Genomic DNA, 21,744 nt, shown 5'->3' with positions numbered 1-21,744 from the left:
GGGTATGCTTTTTTCTTCTTCCGTGAACACTGTGCGATTCGCGCCAGACAAACGATATATTAAGAGATATTCTGGTGGCGCGTTATACTGGAACGGATGGAGACTTGGATGACTGGAGTAGTCGTTGGCCGACCGATGGCATGTGTGACTTGCAATGTAAATCAGAGACACATAATAAGATGCGGAAAGAATACAGCTATGCAACAAAGAGTAATACCTTCTGTGGGCATCTACGAGGGCCGTTCAGAAAGTAACCTCCGCTTGATTTAAAAAAATACACCAAGTTAAATAAAAATATTTTAATATATACATCTTACAACTACATCTTTGCACTATTTTTCTACATAGTCTCCATAGCGATTGAGGCACTTATCGTATCTCTTCACAAGCTTTGAAATTCCTTCTGCATAAAAATCACCCGCTTGTGCCTGGAGCCAGCCTGTGACCGCATCTTTGAGCTCTTCGTCGTCATCAAACCGCTGTGACCCGAGCCATTTCTTCAAATGCATGAAGAGGTGATAATCACTTGGCGCCAGGTCTGGGCTGTAAGGTGGATGGTTGATAACGTCCCACTTGAAGGACTCAAGAAGGGCCGTTGTTCTGCGAGCAGAGTGAGGACGGGCGTTATCGTGCAAAAAAACGATACCGGAAGTCAGCATACCACGGCGTTTGTTCTGTATAGCCCGTCGTAACTTTTTTATTGTTTCACAGTACACGTCTTGATTAATGGTCGTACCACGTTCCATGAATTCAACCAACAATACCCCTTTGGCATCCCAAAACACCGTTGCCATCAGTTTTCTGGCAGAAAAATCTTGCGAGGCTTTTCTTGGTTTGGTAGGCGAATTTGAATGTGCCCACATATTTGATTGTTCTTTTGTCTCAGGGTTCACGTACTTAATCCAGATTTCGTCACCGGTCACGATTCTGTTTAACAATGGTTCTCCTTCGTCCTCATAGCGTGACAGAAAGTCTAATGCAGAGGCCATTCTTTGAGTTTTGTGGTGGTCGGTAAGAATTTTGGGCACCCATCGTGCACAGAACTTACGGTAACCCAATCTTGCTGTCACTATCTCGTACAAGAGAGTCTTAGAAATCTGTGGAAAACCAGTAGACAACTCCGACATTGAGAAACGTCGATTTTCACGAACTTTTGCATCAACTGTCTGAACGAGTTCGTCAGTCACCAATGATGGTCTACCACTCCTCTCTTCATCATGAACGTTTTCTCGTCCACTTTTAAATAAACGTACCCATTCACGGACAACTCCTTCACTCATAACTCTTGGTCCGTACACGGCACAAAGCTCACGATGAATAGCTGCTGCAGAATATCCTTTGGCTGTAAAAAACCTTATGACAGCACGCACTTCACATTTGGCGGGGTTTTCTATTGCAGCACACATTTCAAACTGCCACAAAAACTAAACTAGCGCAGGTACGACGTTCACTCGACCACGGCTTGATGCCGACTGACCTGTTGAGTGCGTGAACGCACAGATGGCGTCGCTACTCCCCCCACAACCCGCACTGTGAACCGCCCTCGTATCTCTGAAGAAAAAAAAAGTTTTGTAAAATAATGCATGTTTAGATGTAACTTGTGTTGCTGCTTGTTAGGGTAGGAGAAATATTTAAGGGAAAAAGAAATATTTTAAGCTTGTTTCTCTCTCTCCAGTATAATGTATGGAAGGAGGTACCGTAACATTCACATTTCTTGTGCCTTGAAGAAAAATACAGTATCACTTCCTTAGTAGTATTATCTTTAAATGGAACATACTTCCGTCTCCTAAAGTTTTGTTTTAGAAACTTCAGTAGGAATGACGCTTTTAGAATTCGTTTCTTCTGAAATGCTCTTGTAGATTTAAAAAAAATCGATCGAGTTCGAGTAGGAACGCGCCTTCAGGGTTCCGCACAAACCTAATTATTTACGTAGAAAGTTGATCTATAGATGCTGATAATTGATTTTGCGAGTATCAAAATATAATGGCTGTATCTTTTGACTGCTTTGACTTAGAACCTTAAACTTTTTGCACAGTCTAGCGATCGTAGACCTTAGTATTTTACTCAAATTTCAACGTGATAACTCTACTCGTTTGTGAGACAAAGCAGTCCTAACTTCCAGACGTACAGACGACAAAATGATTTTATAAGAGTTCCGTTTTTACCGATTCAGGTACCGAAACCTAAAAGGGAATAGAGATAGGAAGTAAGAGATAACGGCAAAAATTACATCGTGTCAGCGCTCACAGTTATCATCTTGCAGACGTAGTTTTATTTTCTGTATTGACAAATATGTAACCGAATTAAAACCTTTCGTAAAATATTTAGCTACAGTACTGCAAAAATTATATCACTGGCAACGTTTCTATTTTCGTGGTGGTGATTAAAGCTGCGCATGATAAGGTAAATAAAGCTGTAATTCATTTGTTTTAGTCATCTGATACAGACGTAACCCGTGGCCTAGAGACGAATAACAAATACGAAAATGTGGACTGTGGTCTCGCAGTATTATTAAAATAGTATCAATCAGTGGAAGACGAGAGATGCCAAGTTTCGTTATACCAAATTGGCACAATCATTTGGAAGTAATCGAAAGGGGACACGCAGAGCTGAATGCTCCCGAATGTGAATCCAGTGTGTTAACAATTGCCTCACGTCACTCTGTGTCACTACTGTGTTAGCAACGCAGTCTGCTCTCGCGCCAATGGCACTATGTTATTCGTGTTTCTGTGATGTTTAGCCCCAACGTATGGAGTCAGCGCTCTGCACGCTTGTTAAGAAGGAGGGCTGTGTTACAGTGCCTTAACTGAAACGCGATGAAAAAAGCTCTAATGGCTAAAACTATACTGCCCCAAATTGTCCAAAAAATTCAGATACTTTATAAAGTACGTAATTAACACTTACGAGACGCATGGGACATACCCTGTATTGGTAATAGAGAACACATCAATGCTACCAGACGTTAAAAATGCATAAAATTTAATTTTATTTGCACATTACATTGCAAGGGTAAATAAAGAATAAAAATTGATTACTGAATTGTCCTCTATTAAAATAAAAATTAATGTAATTTACATAGTTATTAATAATTCGAAAGATAAGTCAATTTACAACTCAAATTTAAGTAAATAAAACATACCTAAGATACATGAAACCTGTGTTTCAGACTAAACTTCCTTCATATTGACACACAGGTTTATGTAACATTTTAACCTTAGAAATTCCTTTTTCTGTCGATATATAGTAACTTACGTTTTTATTAAATGCTCATCACGGGCTGAAGAAAAAACACGAGTGAAGACACACTGTTAAAATATTTTCATCTTTCCCACGAACAGTCCCTTCAGCACCCGCATCCAGAGACGAGATCGCTCACGCGCACCTGTGAGGTGACACTCGGTGGTACGTCGGTTCGAGCCCCTGTGCTGGAGATTTTTAACTGGCAATATTTGGCTGGAACCTGGAGGGGAGGTGGCGGCGTACTGTTTCTGATCACCAGTCTTTGCGCCAGTGTCCTGGGTTACATTCCAAACCTCTCCGCATTGTCTCATCAAGTGGGAGCATGGGACACTGTTGGTGATGATCCGTCCGTCGGATGGGCACGTTAAGCTTGGCAGCTACCTTGGTGCTATCCGCGAGGAGTAGGTTATATGCCGGCGCCGAGTTTCATCTTCTCCCTTCTCTCTTCAACATCATACGATACAAACATAACACTACACTGGCACCCATTACACTTACATACACTCCACAACGGCACAACTCTCACATATCCGCAAGGAAGTGGGCCAATGTGCACAGCTGTGTGAGTTGGTGCTTACGAATCATAATTTACGCTATGTCGGATGTTGCTCCCCATTGGTGCTATCCATAATCATTTGCTTTCGTTTGTGTCATGATATTACATACAGAGCACGCTTCCATCGACTGATAAAAGCTTTTCTCAGCACTCCGCGCCAACACTTAATTTCGTACAAATAAACAGAAATGTAAAATTTTAATTGATTTCTCATTTCGTCGCTTACTCTTATTTAGGCTATCTTTACTTCGTCTCCACTTTAATATCTTATTTATAACTGTCGAAGATGTACATTTGTAACTCATTCCCATTCGTGACGAAACTTACTGGAAGAAAGTAAGAAACTGAGGCAGCGTCTACTTATAAAACTTGTTATACCATGTAAAGACAAAGTACGTCTTAACGTCGTGGAACTGTTTTTCCGTGGCGTTGCTTTCCTCAGCTGAAAAGCTACACACCTGATGGAAGGAGTTCGGCCTCGACGCTGTTTAAACACGGAAACAAGACGACGCCTTGAGGCTTAGCGGACGCAATGTAAACACAAGTCGCTACGCAGCGTCGCCGTCTTGTGGCAGGCGTTGCAAAATATAATCCATCCCATAGAACAACAACTTCGCTATCATTCCATGAGAAGCGCTTTACTGCAATTATACGGCTTTAGATGGACGTCACATACACGACCAAAATCAGGTAAATTATCAATATTTGAATTTTATTTTACATATTACTCCTTCAAAATATATAATGGTCGTGCTGGGTTTGAAGGAAGAAGAATGAGTTTCAGCTTCCTGATGATACTAGGTCATCAAAGACGGAGCTGTGGTTTGGGTAGACAAACGAAAGGAGGGTCTGGGCCTTGATGTACATTAAGGAACGCTTCTGACATTTGTACACGCAGGCAGAAGAGGGAACAGGCCAGAGAGTGATTTAAGGATTTAGATCCCATATCATTTAGCTACAATATAGCATGTCAGCAACTGGAAGCAGTTAATTCGGTAAATTATCTGGGAGTACGCATTAGGAGTGATTTAAAATGGAATGATCATATAAAGTTGATGCCAGACTGAGAGTCATTGGAAGAATCCTAAGGAAATGCAATCCGAAAACAAAGGAAGTAGGTTACACAGTACGCTTGTTCGCCCAATGCTGGAATACTGCTCAGCAGTGTGGGATCCGTACGAGATAGAGTTGATAGAAGAGATAGAGAAGATCCAACGGAGAGCAGCGCGCTTCGTTACAGGATCATTTAGTAATCGCGAAAGCGTTACGGAGATGACAGATAAACTCCAGTGGAAGGCTCTGCAGGAGAGACGCTCAGTAGCTCGGTACTGGCTTTTGTTGAAGTTTCGAGAACATACCTTCACCGTGGAGTCAAGCAGTATTTTGCTCCCTCCTACGTATATCTCGCGAAGAGACCATGAGGATAAAATCAGAGAGATTAGAGCCTACACAGAGGCATACCGACAATCCTCCTTTCCACGAACAATACGAGACTAGAATAGAAGGGAGAACCGATAGAGGTACTCAAGGTACCCTCCGACACACCACCGTCAGGTGGCTTGTGGAGTATGGATGTAGATATAGATGTAGAAGGAATGATCACTTCATTTGCAAATAGACTACAAAAAGCCTAAATCATATCCAACACGAACTGAGTGACCTCCTTCTAGAACCAAGTTCACCGACCACTGTACCATCTCTTCCAGTTCACGCTACCGAGCAGCCTGTACAAATCTTTGCATGTCGTTTCAGGCAGCAAGGGTCTCCAATCTAAAGATATCAAATCAAATGTAATGTTTTGGGTACTATCAAAAATTTTAAAAACGGTTTACCTTAACAACATTTCTAGTACTTACGCATTTCACATTACAATTCCTTTGTTACACAATGACATAACCGTAAGAAGCGGAGTAATAATGTAGTAATAAATTACCAGGGGCGTTCAATAAGCAAAATGGCTCTGAGTGCTATGGGACTTAACATCTGAGGTCATCAGTCCCATAGAACTTAGAACTACTTAAACCTAACTAATCTAAGGACATCACACACATCCATGCCCGAGGCAGCATTCGAACCTGCGGCCGTAGCAGTCGTGCGGTCCCAGACTAAAGCGCCTAGAACCACTCGGCCACAGCGGCCGGCTCGTTCAATAAGCAATGAAAAAGAATTTTTTCTTGGCCAATTACAGTTAAAAATAAGCGGAATTTCCTGTGGGACATCATGGAATATTCACGACTTTCAGCTCTTCTAGTTCCGTGCAGTTCATATACACTCCTGGAAATGGAAAAAAGAACACATTGACACCGGTGTGTCAGACCCACCATACTTGCTCCGGACACTGCGAGAGGGCTGTACAAGCAATGATCACACGCACGGCACAGCGGACACACCAGGAACCGCGGTGTTGGCCGTCCAATGGCGCTAGCTGCGCAGCATTTGTGCACCGCCGCCGTCAGTGTCAGCCAGTTTGCCGTGGCATACGGAGCTCCATCGCAGTCTTTAACACTGGTAGCATGCCGCGACAGCGTGGACGTGAACCGTATGTGCAGTTGACGGACTTTGAGCGAGGGCGTATAGTGGGCATGCGGGAGGCCGGGTGGACGTACCGCCGAATTGCTCAACACGTGGGGCGTGAGGTCTCCACAGTACATCGATGTTGTCGCCAGTGGTCGGCGGAAGGTGCACGTGCCCGTCGACCTGGGACCGGACCGCAGCGACGCAAGGATGCACGCCAAGACCGTAGGATCCTACGCAGTGCCGTAGGGGACCGCACCGCCACTTCCCAGCAAATTAGGGACACTGTTGCTCCTGGGGTATCGGCGAGGACCATTCGCAACCGTCTCCATGAAGCTGGGCTACGGTCCCGCACACCATTAGGCCGTCTTCCGCTCACGCCCCAACATCGTGCAGCCCGCCTCCAGTGGTGTCGCGACAGGCGTGAATGGAGGGACGAATGGAGACGTGTCGTCTTCAGCGATGAGAGTCGCTTCTGCCTTGGTGCCAATGATGGTCGTATGCGTGTTTGGCGCCGTGCAGGTGAGCGCTACAATCAGGACTGCATACGACCGAGGCACACAGGGCCAACACCCGGCATCATGGTTTGGGGAGCGATCTCCTACACTGGCCGTACACCACTGGTGATCGTCGAGGGGACACTGAATAGTGCACGGTACATCCAAACCGTCATCGAACCCATCGTTCTACCATTCCTAGACCGGCAAGGGAACTTGCTGTTCCAACAAGACAATGCACGTCCACATGTATCCCGTGCCACCCAACGTGCTCTAGAAGGTGTAAGTCAACTACCCTGGCCAGCAAGATCTCCAGATCTGTCCCCCATTGAGCATGTTTGGGACTGGATGAAGCGTCGTCTCACGCGGTCTGCACGTCCAGCACGAACGCTGGTCCAACTGAGGCGCCAGGTGGAAATGGCATGGCAAGCCGTTCCACAGGACTACATCCAGCATCTCTACGATCGTCTCCATGGGAGAATAGCAGCCTGCATTGCTGCGAAAGGTGGATATACACTGTACTAGTGCCGACATTGTGCATGCTCTGTTGCCTGTGTCTATGTGCCTGTGGTTCTGTCAGTGTGATCATGTGATGTATCTGACCCCAGGAATGTGTCAATAAAGTTTCCCCTTCCTGGGACAATGAATTCACGGTGTTCTTATTTCAATTTCCAGGAGTGTAGGTGGCGGCGCAATGCGAAGCCTTCATAACGGTATCTATAAAGGACGTGCGTTCCAAGCAAGAGCTGTCATTGAGTTTCTTTTGGCAGGAAACCAGAGCATCGCACATATTCATAAGCGGAGACCTTACAGTGAACAAAATCACGCTGAGTGGTTGGACGAGGTGGCTGTCATCATCACAACAAGGTTACGCAAACGTGTCCGATCTCCGGCGTGCCAGCCAGCCGCAGACAGCTTTGACTACTGCAGCGTTGGAACGTACGGACACTCTTGTTAGAGGTGACCGACGGATAACAGTCACGTCGCTGCACAACTAGACGTCTCTATTGATAATGCTGACATAGTCGTCCGCCAGTTGGGGTACTCAAAAGTGTGTGCCCTCTAGGTTCCTAGCCGCCTAGAAGACGACCATAAAGAGCAACGAAGATCCATCTGTGCAGAGTTGTTTGCACGCTACGAGGCTGATCGTGGCAAGTTTTCTCGAACAACGTCACCGGCGATGAAACATGGGGTCATCACTTTGAACCACAAAATAAAACAGCAGTCCATGGAGAAGCGCTACACACCTTTCCTCCGAAGAAAGAGTTCAAAGCCGCACCCTCGGCTTGTAAAGTCATGGCGACGGTCTTCTGGGACTCTCAAGGGGTTATTCTGATTGATGACGTCCATCATCATGCAGTGATCAACTCTGACGTGCACTGTGCTACCATCATGTAACTGTAGAAATGAGTTCAGCGCGTTCGTCGCCACAAAAATGCTAACGAACTTCTCGCTCCCCATGCAACGGAAGACCTCACGTAAGTCTACTCACCAAAGAGGAGCTGACAGAACTTCATGGGATGTTCTTATTCACCCACCCTACACCACGGATCTCGCAAATTCTGACTTCTTTCTGTTTGGCCAAATGATGTATTCATCGATTCCGTGGGAAGCAGTAAGTGGACGATAATAGAGGATACTGATGCAGCAAGACGTTGGCTCCGATGTCTACCAGTAGAGCAGCACAATGCGGGCATACAACCCTCCCAGTAAGGTGCGGGTATGAACTTAACCATAATAATAATAATATAAAAGAAAGCAGACTAACAGTTATATGACGATCAGATTTACTTTAGGAAAGCTAAAGGCACTAGAGACGCAGTCCTCGACAGTGAAAACAAAACTTCAGAAAAACGAACAAATCTTTATGGAATTTGTCGACTCGAGTGACAACAGCGTGATGAAATTAGTGTTTCTGCGATATTTTCCCACTGTATATTTCCGTGCTCTCCATGGGTAATATACACTCCTGGAAATTGAAATAAGAACACCGTGAATTCATTGTCCCAGGAAGGGGAAACTTTATTGACACATTCCTGGGGTCAGATACATCACATGATCACACTGACAGAACCACAGGCACATAGACACAGGCAACAGAGCATGCACAATGTCGGCACTAGTACAGTGTATATCCACCTTTCGCAGCAATGCAGGCTGCTATTCTCCCATGGAGACGATCGTAGAGATGCTGGATGTAGTCCTGTGGAACGGCTTGCCATGCCATTTCCACCTGGCGCCTCAGTTGGACCAGCGTTCGTGCTGGACGTGCAGACCGCGTGAGACGACGCTTCATCCAGTCCCAAACATGCTCAATGGGGGACAGATCCGGAGATCTTGCTGGCCAGGGTAGTTGACTTACACCTTCTAGAGCACGTTGGGTGGCACGGGATACATGCGGACGTGCATTGTCCTGTTGGAACAGCAAGTTCCCTTGCCGGTCTAGGAATGGTAGAACGATGGGTTCGATGACGGTTTGGATGTACCGTGCACTATTCAGTGTCCCCTCGACGATCACCAGTGGTGTACGGCCAGTGTAGGAGATCGCTCCCCACACCATGATGCCGGGTGTTGGCCCTGTGTGCCTCGGTCGTATGCAGTCCTGATTGTGGCGCTCACCTGCACGGCGCCAAACACGCATACGACCATCATTGGCACCAAGGCAGAAGCGACTCTCATCGCTGAAGACGACACGTCTCCATTCGTCCCTCCATTCACGCCTGTCGCGACACCACTGGAGGCGGGCTGCACGATGTTGGGGCGTGAGCGGAAGACGGCCTAACGGTGTGCGGGACCGTAGCCCAGCTTCATGGAGACGGTTGCGAATGGTCCTCGCCGATACCCCAGGAGCAACAGTGTCCCTAATTTGCTGGGAAGTGGCGGTGCGGTCCCCTACGGCACTGCGTAGGATCCTACGGTCTTGGCGTGCATCCGTGCGTCGCTGCGGTCCGGTCCCAGGTCGACGGGCACGTGCACCTTCCGCAGACCACTGGCGACAACATCGATGTACTGTGGAGACCTCACGCCCCACGTGTTGAGCAATTCGGCGGTACGTCCACCTGGCCTCCCGCATGCCCACTATACGCCCTCGCTCAAAGTCCGTCAACTGCACATACGGTTCACGTCCACGCTGTCGCGGCATGCTACGAGTGTTAAAGACTACGATGGAGCTCCGTATGCCACGTCAAACTGGCTGACACTGACGGCGGCGGTGCACAAATGCTGCGCAGCTAGCGCCATTGGACGGCCAACACCGCGATTCCTGGTGTGTCCGCTGTGCCGTGCGTGTGATCATTGCTTGTACAGCCCTCTCGCAGTGTCCGGAGCAAGTATGGTGGGTCTGACACACCGGTGTCAATGTGTTCTTTTTTCCATTTCCAGGAGTGTACAATATGTACAGAAACCAAATGGTTAAAATGAAAGACATCCGATTAGACAGTGGTCGTTACCTTTTGCCCTGCTTTTACAACCTACACATCGAAGAAACATAACGATGAAAAACAAGGGTCGGCTGTGGAATTTAAATCCATGGTGAAAGGATATCAATGATAACATTCGCTGATTACAGTGCTATCTTTAATGAGAGTGAAGAAGAATTACACGACTTCCTAAATGGAGTAAACGGCCTAATGAGTACAGATTATATATTGAGTGTAAACCGAACGAGGACGCAAGTAATGAGTAGTAGCAAAAGTGATATTATCAATTCTCGTAACACCAAATACGGGAGCATGAAGTAGACGTAGTGAAGGTATTCTACAGCCTTGACAACAAAATGACGCAGTACCGACAAAGCAACGAGCACATAAAGAAGCAAACTAGCACAGCAGGAATCGTATTTCGATCTTCCTTAGTGAAACGATTTTGCAAAACGGAATTTAGTATTTTGGTCGTCTTTCTCTCATTCACCGTTACAGTGCCACTGTAATCACTGAGTAAATGGACTAATGGCTTTCATCCGTATACTGCCTTAACGTAAAATCAAAACCCGTGATAACAATAGAGAGCAATGCTTTGTGTACTTACAGGAAGGAAGTGGGATAGATAAGCCAAGTAATTAAGAGTGGATGTGCAGGTAAAAAATAAAGCCTGTGTAATACAGTATAGAACAATTGCGTTTTGCTTTGTATACGGTACAGCTGCAACGCCGTGATTTGATTGTCTGTTTATCTGGAAGGTCTGCTTGGGCACAATTACTGTATTGTGTTCAAAGACCTTGCATAATTTTAAAGTATGTACCAAGGAATTTCAGAGTTGTCTTGTAGTGTTATCGTCCACACTGTCATTGTCACATACGTTATGAAGAATAGTCGCCAATGGGAGTTGGAGAACGGTATAAAATGGAGGCATCAACAAGTACACCGAAGTACTCGAGTCTCAGAGTCGTACCTCGGTACTTTAATGCTTTTTACGGAAAAGGGAAAATCAGGGAAAGCATAAGGTGAGCAACCACTGTAACTATCGTTAAGACTTTTCCCCTAAAAAGAAGGCCGCATAAATATTTCTTTATTTACATCAGCCTGTTTCGACATAGTTTGCTGTCATCTTCAGGTCTCCAAAAACGTTTAATAAAACGTATCCATTTTGTTTATTTACAACAGTCGGTTTCGAAAGACCTTACTGAGATCTTAGGACCTTCAATTATTTTTTTATTAAAAGTGTTCTCTTTAAGCTGAAAAAAACGTAAAAAATGATCACGATCTGAAGGTGACAGCAAAGTGTGTCAAACCAATTGTTGTAAATAAAGAAATATTTAGGCGATCCTGGTTTTAGAGAGTTTTGACCACGTTAAATCCTTCAGATTTCTCAATACGAGAGAATTCAGTCAAATTTCCTCTAACTCCAAAAATATACCATCTATGTAGGAAAAACGTGCTTACTTCATGCAGCACTAATATATCAGTCGTCCTTGTAGTTTTGTTATGAGGAGAATGTAGCATCCTGGTAAATTATACAGCATGGCACAAGCAGGCTGTTGGTATCCTGTTGTGCAGTTTTGAGACGTCATAAGACAGGTTTGACACAGACCGCGGATCAGCAATGTTGAATGCGTAACATAGTGTTATTTTCCGACTGCCAAAAGCCAGAAAGGTGCCTCGTACGCCACGACCAAGAGTAATCACTACACAAAAGGAGCAGGAGCGAGTCTGATCTGCACGACGAAATTCAACAGTGTCTGCAAAACAATTCGGTGTTCAACTTACGGTTGTCTTACAGGAGTTGCAGTGTCCCTTATACTATCTGCGTGAAACTCACCGCAGTTGGTTTGTAAGTTACCCGTGCAGCAATGACAGTCTTCATTACAGCGGAGTAGGGAACAGAGCCGTTTATTGCAGTCAGCAACATCGATTACCATGAAGATGGTGTTGGTGTTAGCAGGCTCGACAGCTTGGGCATCGGCATCCACCAAAATTGATACCGGACGATGAATGAATAAAGAAAGGTTCTGTTCATTAATAAGTGGAATTCAGCTTGTACAATGTTTCACGTCGGTCTTTGTATGTGCGGAATACAGGATCTGGTACAATTCCAAGAACTTCATGGAGAGAGACCGTTTTGGTGAAAGATTTCTTCTGTGGGACACTTGTTAGATGAACGTATGCATTTTCATATGTATTTGGTGGATGGAAAAACTTTCAAGAGGTACTGCAACAACAGGTGCTGCTTTTCAGTCATTCTGTTGGTTCCCGTTTCACCTCGTAAACAGTAATACACATCCACTTCGAGCACCTCTCGTTAGTGAAGAGATCTATCTCATGGAATTAGTAGCCAGTTCGTTGGGTTTGGTTCAAAAATGGTTCAAATGGCTCTGAGCACTATGGGACTTAACATCTGAGGTCATCAGTCCCCTAGAACTTAGAACTACTTAAACCTAACTAACCTAAGCACTTCACACACATCCATGCCCGAAGCAGGATTCGAACCTGCGACCGTAGAGGTTGCGCGGTTCCAGACTGAAGCGCCTTAACCGCTCGGCCACCAAGGACCGGCAATGCGTTGGGTTTGAATCTTACAATGCATATCTGGAAGGCACTGGAAAGATAAAAGATGTTTAATCGATTAACGTTACGAAATGACAGGTTAATGTATGTGCCAGGAAAGACATTGCATATTTCTAAAGATCATACGCTATGTGATCAAAAGTATTCGGACACCCCCTAAAACATACGTGTTTCGTATTAGGTGCATTGTGCTGTCATCTGCTGCCAGGTACTCCATATCAGCGACCTCAGTAGTCATTAGCCATCGTGAGAGAGTAGAATGGGGTGCTCCGCTTAACTCATGGACTTCGAACGTGGTCAGGTGATCGGGTGTCGCTTGTGTCATATGTTTGTACGCGATATTTTCACACTCCTAAACATACCTAAGACCACTGTTTCCGATGTGATAGTGAAGTGGAAACGTCAAGGGGCACGTACAGCACAAAAGCGTACAGGCCGACCTCGTCTGTTGACTGACAGAGACCGCCGACAGTTGAAGAGGGTCGCAATGTGCAATAGGCAGACATCTATCCAGACCATCACCCAGGAATCCCAAACTGCCTCAGGATCCACTGCAAGTACTATGACAGTTAGGCGGGAGGTGAGAAAACTTGGATTTCATGGTCGAGCCGCTGCTTTAAGCCACTCATCACGCCGGTAAATGCCAAACACGCCTCGCTTGGTGTAAGGAGCGTAGACATTGGACAATTGAACAGTGGAAAAACGTTGTATGGAGTGACGAGTCACGGTACACAATGTGGCGATCCGATGGCGGGGTGTGGGTATGGCGAATGCCCGGTGAACGTCATCTGCCAGCGTGTGTAGTGCCAACAGTAAAATTCGGAGGCGGTGATGTTACGGTGTGGTCGCGTTTTTTCATGGAGTGGGCTCTCACCCCTTGTTGTTTCGCATGGCACTATCACAGCACAGGCCTACATTGATGTTTTAAACACTTTCTTGCTTCCCACCCAATTGGGGGATGGCGATTGCATCTTTCAATACGATCAAGGACTCGATCGTAAAGCATGGCCTGCGGCGGAGTGGTTACTCGAGAAAAACATCCCTGTAATGGAATGGCCTGCACAGAGTCCTGACCTGAATCCTATAGAACACCTTTCGGATGTTTTGGAATGCCGACTTCGTGCCAGGCCTCACCGACCGACATCGATACTTCTCCACAGTGCAGTATTCCGTGAAGAATGGGCTTCCATTCCCGAAGACACTTTCCAGGACCTGATTGAACGTATTCCTGAAAGAATGGAAGCTGTCATCAAGGCTAAGGGTGGACGAACACAATATTGAATTCCGGCATTACCGATAGAGGGCGCCACGAACTATTAAGTTATTTTCAGCCAGGTGTCTGAATACTTTTGATCACATAGTGTACAACAATAACCGGTGTAACTGCCAGAATGTTGAACGCAAGCATGCAAATGAGCATGTATTGTGTCGTACAGGTGCCGGATGTCAATTTTTGTGGGATGTTCTATGCCTGTTGCATTTGTTCGGTCAATACGGGGAAGGCTAATGTTGTTTGTTAGTGACGCTGGAGTTGTTGTCCGATTATGTCCCATGCTTGCTCGATTGGAGAGAGATCCGAGCTCGCCAAGACGTCGTGTTGCCGCTCTATAGAACATATTGGGTTACAACAGTGACAGGTGGGCAGCATTATCCTGTTGGAAAACACCCCCTGGAATGATGTTCAAAATGGTTCAAATGGCTCTGAGCACTATGGGACTTAACATCTGAGGTCATCAGTCCCCTATAACATAGAACTACTTAAGCCTAACTAACCTAAGGACGTCACACACATCCATGCCCGAGGCAGGATTAGAACCTGCGACCGTAGCGGTCGCTCGGTTCCAGACTCAAGCGCCTAGAACAGCTCGGCCACACCTGCCGGCCCTGATTTGCATATTCATGCTGGCGCCGTTAGCGCCAGATGTACGAACACGTCGTCTAACGTCGACTGCCAGTATAGCTCCTGAACCTCCTAATACAGAACATTTCCTGTCCAAGCCAAGTATACCATTCGAGCTCGGCGTTCTATCGATTTTGTCCCTCGTTGACAGTCTTTGTCTGGAAAACGTTAGAGGTATGCCGGTGGTGCTATCGTTGGTGGACAAAAGCCGCGAAGCAGGAAGATTTTGGGCAGTGAGTGTGTGGCATGCAAAACGAGTCGGCCGGGGTCTCAAGAGATTTGGATTTTTGAATGATACACGGGAGAACGAATCGCGCGCTGTGAATGCGCCGAGCCTGGTTTTACTGCCGATTATCGCCTGTCTTTCGAAGCGGTTTCTGTGTGTGGACATGATATTTTGAAAAACACACCTTCGACTTCGAGGTTATTTGTCCAGATCGACGCTAGTGAGGGCGGTCCAGTCGCTTACAGGCCTAAGGAGAGGAAGGACGGCGGCCATCCTATGATAAGTAACTTCGGTGTTCATCGTTACCTCTCGCTTTATCTTGGCACTCTCCAGTCATTCTGTTGAAGGCATACATTAACTATCTTAAACGTTCGGAGACTAATTTATGTCACAATAGACCGCACTACCTTCAAGAGACATCACTCCTCCCATTAGAGGTCGTCTTCGTCACTATTTACGAACAACAGTCCTATTTCTATGAGACTATTAATAATCCTGCGTAAGTTCTAACAGCTCATAAAAATCGAAAATGCCGTTGTGGACTGCCGAACTACACGAGTCCCTGCTGAAGCGGCAGCAGGATGAAGTGCACATTACGCTCTGCAGTTTCAGTTTCCTGCTCACACTGAAACAATGACGAATGATAACTGCCTGTGGAAAATCTCTCTTGTTGCTTATGCTGCTAACAAGGACTTCACGTACATCACTTCCTGACAGCGTATACATAACTATTACGGTGTAAACGGTGTCTATAATACTTTTGTACCTGACTATACGTAGTGTTGAAGGAAAAGTTATTTCTGCTCATTAGATATACAAACTCAGTTCAGTATAGTCGATATACATTACTGACCATTAAAACTGTTACACCACGAAGATGACGTTCTACAGACGCGAAATTTAACCGACGGGAAGAAGATTCTGTGATATGCAAACGATTAGCTTTTCAGAGCATTCACACAAGGTTGGCGCCGGTGGCGACACCTACAACGTGCTGACATGAGGAAAGTTTCCAACATATTTCTCATACACAAACAGCAGTTGGCCGGCGTTGCCTGGTGAAACGTTGTTGTGATGCCTCGGGTAAGGAGGAGAAATGCGTACCATCACGTTCCCGACTTTGATAAAGGTCGGATTACAGCCTATCGCGATTGCGGTTTATCGTATCGCGAATTTGCTGCTCGCGTTGGTCGAGATCCAATGACTGTTAGCAGAATATGGAATCGGTGGGTTGAGGAGCGTAATAAGAAACGTCGTGCTGGATCCCAACGGCCTCGTATCACTAGCGGAGAGATGACAGGCATCTTATCCGCATGGCTGTAACGGATCGTGCAGACACGTCTTGATCCCTGAGTCAACAGATGGGGACGTTTGCAAGATAACAACCATCTGCATGAACATTTCGATGACGTTTGCAGCAGCACGGACTATCAGCTCGGAGACCATGGCTGCGGTTACCATTGATGCTGCATCACAGACAGGAGCACCTGCGATGGTGTACTCAACGACGAACCTGGGTGCACGAATGGCAGAACGTCATTTTTTCGGATGAATCCAGGTTCTGTTTACAGCATCATGATGGTCGCATCCGTGTTCGGCGACATCGCGGTGGAAGCGTTTCTTTCGTCATCGCCATACTGGCGTATCACGCGGCGTGATGGTATGGGGTGCCATTGGTTACACGTCTCGGTCACCTCTTGTTCGCATTGACGGCACTTTGAACAGTGGATGTTACATTTCAGTTGTGTTACGACCCGTGGCTCTACCCTTCATTCGATCCCTGTGAAACCCTACATTTCAGCAGGATAATGCACGACCGCATGTTGCAGGTCCTGTACGGGCCTTTCTGGATACAGAAAATGTTCGACTGCTGCCATGGCTAGCACATTCTACAGATCTCTCACCAATTGAAAACGTCTGGTCAGTGGTGGCCGAACAACTGGCTCTTCACAATACGCCAGTCACTACTCTTGATGAACTGTGGTATCGTGTTGAAGCTGCATGGGCAACTGTACCTTTACACGCCATCCAAGCTCTGTTTGACTCAATGCCCAGGCGTATCAAGGCCGTTATTGCGACCAGAGGTGGTTGTTCTGGGTACTGATTTCTCAGGAGCTATGCACCCAAATTGCGTGAAAATGTAATGTCAGTTCTAGTATAATATATTTGTCCAATGGATACCCATTTATCATCTGCATTTCTTCTTGGTGTAGCAATTTTAATGGCCAGTAGTGTAGATATGTCTAGACTGTTATGTGTAGACTGATGAGTAACCAGATGTTTCTCCAGGAACTAAGAAGAACGTAAACTTTTTGCTCCTGTCATCTATGAGGTATATCCTGTCTTACTGTACTACCAGAAGAACTCGTAGGAACGCTGCAAGGATACTCACCACCCAGACAATTTACTCTATTTTCTAAAACTAAATAGCGCTGTACTCAGTAAGTAATTTCTACGACGCCCATCTACATCGTCCGTCCAAAAGTTTCCGATACTGATTTCATTTCTGGCGTACAGGCGACGTCAATAACTGCGGTGGCAGGTTAAACAAACATCTGTGAACTATAGATGTGCATTCGAGCAGTCAGTTATTGCCAGCAGTGTTATGTAGCAGGCGTGCGACCGCAGTGTGTCAACGTTCTCGGGTCACAAATCGCTGCGCCACAAGTCTCTAAATTAGGTGTGGCGCGACTTGATTGAAATGCATAATGTAGACAATGCTCATCTGCAAAAAGAAAAAAAAATAATAAATAAATAAAAATAAAAAAGAAGTCCTGAAATTCACATCAAACGGTCAAAGCTTTAACGACATAACCGACTTTCGAGCCAATAAGACGCGCGAGTATAACAACACTCCAAAGAAGAATTTTTCAGACAGTTCCACATAGGTCCACGAAGGTCCTCAGGATTTTACTGAAGTCGGTGTGGGGGGAATCTACGCAGAACACCTGAAACATGAAAACCACTTTCTTGGCTTTTCTCTATTTTTTATTATGCAAGCGTTGAAACTTTTTGGACTGATGGGGCTACATTGATAGTTACGATTTGAATTAATAATCACTGAATCTTGTTATGCTATCATCAACAGTCTCCTAGAGCTTCAAAACCGTTTCAATACGCAACGCTGTGGAACATCAGATTTTTAAATGTTTGTATTTGTAGTTATAACTTCTGACACCGTATGTCGACGTTATTGTGAAGATTCGTACGGCGCACAGATGTCTAAAAAATGTGCTGAAAAAATGGTTCAAATGGCTCTGAGCACTATGGGACCTAACATCTGTGGTCATCAGTCCCCCTAGAACTTAGAACTACTTAAACCTAACTAACCTAAGGACATCACACACATCCATGCCCGAGGCAGGATTCGAACCTGCGACCGTAGCGGTCACGCAGTTCCAGACTGAAGCGCCTAGAACCGCACGGCCACACCGGCCGGCAAATGTGCTGAAACTGACGTAACACCCACGGCAGGATGCTTCAGTAATACAGGGTGAGCCACTAACTATTGCCACCAAGAATAACTCCGAAAGTATGATAGTAGCTGAAAGTTCGTGGGACAAATGTTGCATCGGACAACGGGTACCATAATATGACGTTGATTTTTTGTTGCCAGGAGGGGTAGCGTCAGAGATAAGAAGATCACTTTTTTTAAAAATGGGATGCTATAGTTTGGTACTTATTTTCTGATAGCGGCTATCGAGACGAATACGATGATGTGTAACAGTAAGGGCTTTGAAGGTCAAAGAGGGTCAGAAAGGTGGCATGAACGTCCACTTACAGAAGTTGTTCAAAGTGATGAACATTGGTATCATTGCAGTGCTGCAATCTTCTTATCATGGACTGAAGGTATTCCTTATAACTTCAGTACTTATAGAAGCACATGCTCTGACAATTCTCTCTTGTATATCGTACAAATAGTAAATATTCGCCGACTACGGCGTATCCATCTAACGTGCCATTGACATGTAAACACCATTCGACGGTTTCGCAATACAATACTAATAGGAACGGGAGAGACTATTATGGTCGAATCAAGCGTATGTGAATGATGTATTCCTTCGAAGAACAAGTCGATATTCTTCTCATTACGGAGAATGCCACCGAAATTCAGTGAGAGCTAGAGACTTATACGTTGAAAGGTATCCTCAACGTACTCGCCCTACACGTCGTACATTTAAATATGTGTATGATAAATTGAGAACAACTGGGTCTTTAACGCATCGGAAACATATCCGACAATGGAAAATTACTAACAAGGGAACGGAAATTGGTGCTCTTGCCACTGTGGTTCGAGGTCCTTGTGTCAGTTCGCGTCAAGTCGCAAGGGAGTCTGGCATGAGCCAGAGTAGTGTTGTTCGTGTTCTGCATCGCCATAAATATAATCCCTATCATACCAGTCTTAACCAAGAATTAACTGGTACTTATTGCATGCGTCGCATTGAATTCTGGCGATGGGCTCAACTTCAGATTCAGAGATGTGACACACTTATTTCTTCGATTTTATTTACTGAGGCGGCTACATTCACGAACGATGGAAATGTTAATTTGCATAACATACATTATTGGGCAACTGAAAATCCATGTTGCCGTGGCAAGTTGCACACCAAAAACCGTGGTCGGTGAATGTGTGGTGTGGGATTCTGGAGGACAGAATTATAGGCCCCTATTTCATAGAAGGATATCTTAATGGTAGGAAGTTCACCACATTCCTGCAGGGAAGTATTAGCTTTGTTATTGGAAGACATACCTTTAGGAACAACAAGGAATAGAATGTGGCATCAACACGATGGGTGCCGGAACAGCTTTCGCTGATGGCTAGAAATGAGCTGCCGAGACAATTCCCAAATCGTTGGATTGGACGCGGAGGAGATGTATCTTCGCCAGCTCGTTCGCCAGACTTGATGCCTCTGGAGTTTGGGGATTCGTAAAAGACATTGTTTAGAAAGAAGTTCCAACTACACTGAAGATATGCGAGAGAGAATTGTCAGAGCATGTGCTTCGATAAGTGCCGACGTGATAAGGAATACCACTCAATCCATGATAAGAAGACTGCAGCACTGCATTGACACAAATGTTCATTAATTCGAACACCTTCTGTAAATGGGCGTTCATGCCACCTGCAAAGATCTTAGTGTTACACAGCGTTGGATTCGTCTCGATAGCCGCTATCGGAAAATAAGTACCAAACTGTAGCATCCCATTTAAAAAAAAAAAAAAAAAAAAGGAAAACAAAGTTGACCGTCATATCTCTGAATCGACCCCACACAGGCCGGCCGAAGCGGCCGTGCGGTTCTAGGCGCTGCAGTCGGGAACCACGAGACCGCTACGGTCGCAGGTTCGAATCCTGCCTCGGGCATGGATGTGTGTGGTGTCCTTAGGTTAGTTATGTTTAACTAGTTCTAAGTTGTAGGGGACTAATGACCTCAGAAGTTAAGTCCCATAGTGCTCAGAGCCATTTGAACCATTTTTTTTTGACCCCACACAGCAACAAAAAAAACATCGTCATATTATAGCCCCCGTTGTCTCGTGCAACTTTGTCCCGCAAACGTTTCAGCTCCTATCATACTTTCCGAGTTGGTGTCAATAGTTAGTGGCTCACCCTGTATATCCTGCTCAGGATGTTGATTTTGTCCTAAATAATTAGTCATTCTGAATGCTGTGCCATATTCTGGAAGCAGGCGTGAGTGCGCCTCTGGTTATATTGATAGCGGATAAAGATTTTCGATCATTGCGGGTGGCAATGGCGATATTTGCACGATGTGACTACGCAAAGCTCTGGAATTCACCAAACTACGACAAGTTATTTGATTATATCATACCTGACAAGCACAGTTTTACATGCGTCATATTCAGCATGTTTTCACATACACACAAAACAAAATTCTCCAATACAAATTAATCAACAAATACGAAAATGAAATTACAGTTTTGTTATACGATATTGTTTTCCGACACATCATCGTTAGGCTGCCAAACCACAATGTCAACCGGAACGCAGACGCAGCCTCCCAGCTTCATTGGCTGGTAATTACGAAGTCAAGCGAGTAGGAAAAAACACTTCCTTGTTAAAGCGCATCCCCACTAGAGGCTGTCACATACCTCTTTTACGTCTTTCTCTTGCTCAGCAAGTGTTCGCCAGACGGCTTACTGTAACAAAGCGCCGGAGCTTCCCTCCCTGCACTCGACAATGCGCATCACTTGCTGTATTGACTGACTGCACCCGCGCTGTCTCTTGTTCAGACGCCACCTGTCGGCTTATCATGCGAACTTCTGAGGCAAAGACTCGCGTCTGCGTAACATCTCCTCCCACAAACAACTTGACTCTTACTTCTTAAGCCTGGGATCTGAAGATAGGGATCGGCGTTACGGCTCTGTCTCGTTTATTTCATGGCCCCGAAGCATTACAGTATAGGTATCCAATTAGGAAAATAAGTGACAAGCACAAAGGCTAACAGAAAGAACAAAATACACTACTGGCCATTAAAATTGCTACACCACAAAGATGACGTGCTACAGACGCGAAATTTAACCGACAGGAAGTAGATCCTGTGATACGCAAATTATTAGCTTTTCAGATCATTCACACAAGGTTGGCGCCGGTGACGACAACTACAACGTGCTGACATGAGGAAAGTTTCCATCCGATTTCTCATACACAAACAGCAGTTGACAGGCGTTGCCTGGTGAAACGTTGTTGTGATGCCTCGGGTAAGGAGGAGAAATGCGCCAAAATAGCCTGTCGCGATTGCGTTTATCGTATCGCGACATTGCTGCTCACGTTGGTCGAGATCCAATGACTGTTAACA

The sequence above is a fragment of the Schistocerca nitens genome, chromosome 1 (genome assembly GCF_023898315.1).
Source record: "Schistocerca nitens isolate TAMUIC-IGC-003100 chromosome 1, iqSchNite1.1, whole genome shotgun sequence".
NCBI classification, from domain to species: domain Eukaryota; kingdom Metazoa; phylum Arthropoda; class Insecta; order Orthoptera; family Acrididae; genus Schistocerca; species Schistocerca nitens.
This window is presented reverse-complemented; position numbering follows the sequence as displayed.